Source organism: Prionailurus viverrinus, chromosome C2, assembly GCF_022837055.1.
Source record: "Prionailurus viverrinus isolate Anna chromosome C2, UM_Priviv_1.0, whole genome shotgun sequence".
NCBI classification, from domain to species: Eukaryota; Metazoa; Chordata; class Mammalia; order Carnivora; family Felidae; genus Prionailurus; species Prionailurus viverrinus.
Genome location: NC_062569.1, coordinates 56880797 through 56885316, shown reverse-complemented (window position 1 = coordinate 56885316; position 4520 = coordinate 56880797). Strand labels below are relative to the sequence as shown.

Here is a 4520-nt window from a genome sequence, read left to right as displayed (position 1 = left end):
TGACCGAGATGACAAATTTAGGATGTTATGGGCCAAATGGTGTTCCCCCTTCCAAATTCATATGTTGATGTCCTAACCTCTAGTACTTCAAAATGTAACTGTGTTTATAAATAGGGTCTTTAAAAAGGAAAATTAAGCTAACATGAGGTCTTTAGGGTTGGTCCCTAATTCAATATAGTTGGTATCCTTATAAGAGGAAGAGATTAGAATACTGACATTCACAGAAGGGAGGATCATATGAGAGCATCAGAAGATGGACATGTACACACCAAAAAGGGAGGCCTGATAGGAGACCAACCTTGATGACTCCTCGATCCCAGATTTCTAGCCTGCAGAACTATGTAAAAAAATAATCTCTTAAGTCCCCATTCTGTGGTCCTTTCTCATTGCAGCTCTTTCAGACAAATCAAATGCATTTGAAAAGTAACTGCTTCTAAAGCCAACTCAGGAATGTTATATTTAGTTGATAAAATTATATACTTGAAATTTCTACTTTCATTGGCTCGGGATGTAAATATATCCACAATCAATGTACACACGCAAAAAATTCCAGCATAAATCCCTTTAAAATCTGATATTTTTAAAAGGGGAAATACAACACATGTCAAATTGGGTTCTATTATTTTGTGAAATGTAAATTTTAAACAATTACAAGGGGCAAAGAAATGTAGTGTAGTTCTTTGCTCAGAAAGGAGAAAACTGAATATAGAGAATCTAATCATTCTCTATTCTAGTTCTTGATAGTTGTTAATGGTCTCATACTATATTTTACACACATCAACTCAGTTAATCCTCAAAAGCACCTAGAAGCACTATTATTATTCCATTTTATTAAAAAGGAATATGAGACTCAGAGAGATTACACAATTGCTCAAATCACAGAAATTATAAAAAGCTGAGACTTGAAAACAATTTTTCTAATGTCATAGCCAAGACTTACACATTAAAATTCTGAAAGAAGATGACAAATAACATGAATGATGATTAATCAAAGATAAGCAACATAGTGATATTCGTTATTTGTGGGCTTTTCATTTTGTTAACAATTCTTCTTTCAAGTTTAACATTTCTTTTAAAAAATTTAGAAGTCAGAGAATATTAGAAATAACAGGGCAATGAATATTTACTTTTATAATGGATATAGATTTACCAGGTGTTAATATTTTACTATATCTACTTTACCATTCTTTTTCTATGAAATTACAGCTAATTCTCAAATATTTATCAGAACTTACACATCATCACTTTAAATCTACAAACTTAGAACTTATCTCCTAGCAATAAATCATCTAAAATCTATAATGCATCTAATATTGGTGTTCATTCACACTCAACAATTTAATACTGGTAAAAACCATGTATTAAACAATGCATTAACCATATTCAAATTTTTCAGTTACTCCAAAAAATGTTTTTGTAGTGTCTTTTTTCAAGAACCATGAACCATTCAAGCAAAGTATAATGAACATTTATAATGCGATAATGGTTTGGGGTTTTTGGTCTCCTTTTTTTTTTAAGAGAGAGAGAGAGACAGAGAGAGCATGCACCACAGGGCAGGGGCAGAGGGGGAGAGAGAGAGAGAGAGAGAGAGAGAGAGAGAGAGAGAGAGAGAGAATTTCAGGCAGGCTCCATGTTCAAAGCAGAGCCCCAAGCTGGGCTCAGATCAAAACTGTGAGATCATGACCTGAGCTGAAATCAAGTCTGAAGCTCAACTAACTGAGCCACCCAGGGACAAAGTTTTTGTGTGTTTGTTTTGTTTTTATCTCTTTAATCAAGATTTATTCTCCCACTTTTTACAGATATTATTTAACAAACACACCAGGTTTTTGCTTTGGGATTCGTTTTGTGTTTCTTTGTTTTTCCAGAATTTCTTTCAATTTGAATTTGTCTCAATCTTTCCATCATAGCTAGTTTCAGGGGAAAATTTTTGGTCAGCAGGTCAGTAAATTCACTTAGGTGTGCCCTTCTCCTTGCATCACCTCAGGAGTCACATAATATCAGTGGCTCTGTTTTTATGTGGTTAAATTTGAACCTTTAAGGTGTAAACTGGCTGCCTTTATTTGCATGCATTCCCTTTCCTCCTCCTTCTTCAAGGCCTTTCTTTTGCAACTGTCGTTTTTCTTTCTTTCCTTCAAGGGCCTGTATTGTGGCAAGTTTGTAATGTTCCTCTTCAAGTGTAAAGATGTCTTCCGACCTTTATAGTTAAAAAGTAATCATTCAGAACCAGCGGTGGATCCTCAGATGCTGGGACCCGGGGTCCTGGCAGCAGGGTGGCCTACAGGCCCAGGGCAGGGATGCATGGCCTCTGGGTGGGAGCCGGCCCTACAGCCAAGAAGGAGCTTGCCGAGGTCAAGTATAAGGAACGAAGGACTGTCTTGGCTGAGGACCATCTGGCCCAGATGCCAAAGCAGTTGGACATGTTCAAGACCAACCAGGAGGAATTTGCCGGCAAACACAAGCAGGAGATCCTGGAGAAGCCTGAGTTCCTGGCGCAGTTCCAGGACACGTGTGCACTACTGGGGTGGATCCTCTGGCCTCCGGAAAAGGATTTTGTCTGAGATGCTAGGCGGGGGAGATTTCTATTTTGAGCTGGGTGTCCAAATTATCTTAGTGTGCCTGCCCCTGAAGCACCGGAATGGAGGCCTGATGACTCTGGAGGAACTACATCACCGGGTATTAAAAGGAAGGAGCAGGAAAGCACAGGATGTCAGCCAAGAAGACCTCATCAGGGCCATCAAGAGACTGAAGGCACCCGTTTCCGCATCATCCCTGTGCGCCTACCTCTTTCGGTCTGTTCCAGCTGAGCCCAATAGGAATCACACTGTAGTGCTGCGGCAGGCAGAGAAAAATGGCCACGTGACTGTCAGCGCTCTCAAAGCCAGTCTTCTATGGGAGACGGAGCAAGCACAGCAATGCAGAACACCCTGGCTGGACCCGCAGGCCCCCGAGAAGCTCACTATTGGCTGCCAGCCCTCTTCATTGACCTCGGCTCCTAGATTACAGCCAGAGGCCAGAGAAGTGCTCCCCTGAGGCTGGGAGTGCAGGAGGGGGTGGGGGCAGCAGCAGGCAGGGAGAAGAGGGAGGAGCTTAAAACCTGAGACTTCCTTGGAAAGGAAAGGAGGAAGGGAAGGGGAGGCTAGGGGAGGGAAGGAAAAAGTAATCATTCAGGTAACACTTTGGCTGTTTGAGTATTTTGTCCCCTCGCCCCCCCCTGCAGATACTTTTCACCAACTGATGTTAGTATTTGTTGGTGATTTTGTCTAAATCAGTTATTATAGAGAAAGATGTAAAGTGATTTTCTGATTCTCTCCTTTCTGATTTTACTAGCTGGCATTCTCCTACAAAACTTTTTTATCCTATTAAAATCATATATATGTGTATATATATATATATATATATATATATATATATATATATAGTTCAACCTATCCTTTGCTTTTGATTTTCAGTATAGTTTCTTTTAATTATTCACTGGGTCATTACTACCATGGTTGATGCTAAAAGTAATTTCAAATCCGCCAATGGAAGCAACTTCTGATAGGGTAACATCTGGTTTTTGTTGTTGTTGTGGTTGTGGTTGTTGTTCTTGTTATTTTTTTGAGGGCATTTGGAGGAATAAATCTATTTATTAAACATAGTATGTGCGTTTCTTTGCATGTACATTCAATTCTCATAATAACCACATGGAATAGGTAACATTATAATAGTCATATTACAGATGAAAACAACAACAACTACAACAAAAACAAAAACAAACAAAAACCAAAAAAAAAAACAATGCCAGAGAGATAAAGAAACTTAGATAAGGTTATACAGAAATTTGGGCCTGGATCAATCTGGCTTTTTTCCATTTTACCACAAACCCCAGCCAAAGAGCTTATACTGCTTTTACCAAAGCCCTGAAGCTGTTTGTGGAAATCCTGGGTGTCAGTATTGATAAGTTCTATGTGAATGAGTCAAGGATTACTCATATGTAGAAACAAAGAAAGAAACAGTTTTCTGTTTCACATCTTGTTACCAGTAAGGGTCTTTCCAAAACGTAGCTGCGTCCTGGTAGATGGAGAAATGTGGCTTTTGAAGCATTTCTTTCCTCCCCTCAATGTGACAGCACAATTATATACTAGATCTGTGTCTCATAGTGCTTATGCTTTTTTATCTCTTAAAAATACTTTATTTTCCTCTGAGAGTGGGAGTTGTTTTTTAAAAATTATTTTTAGTGTTTATTTATTTTTGAAAGAGAGACAGAACATGAGTGTGGCCGGGGTGGGGGGGTGAGTGGGGTGGGTGGGGTGGCAGAGAGAGAGGGAGACACAGAATCTGAAGCAGGTTCCGGGCTCTGAGCTGTCAGCACCGTGCCTGACCCAGGACTCCAACTCACAGACCATGAGATCGTGACCTGAGCCAAAGTCAGACGCTTAACCCACTGAGCCACCCAGGCGCCCCAAGAATGGGAGGTTTTATATTTCCTATTTCATTGTCTTTCAGTTCACTAATCTTCTTTTCTGTGCCATGTAACTTCC

General features: G+C 39.7%; 1 pseudogene; it reads left to right on the top strand.

Annotated features, from left to right (window-relative positions):
• Window positions 1-2293: 2293 nt before the first annotated feature.
• On the top strand, window positions 2294-3030 carry LOC125175564 (vacuolar-sorting protein SNF8-like; annotated as a pseudogene).
• Window positions 3031-4520: the final 1490 nt, after the last annotated feature.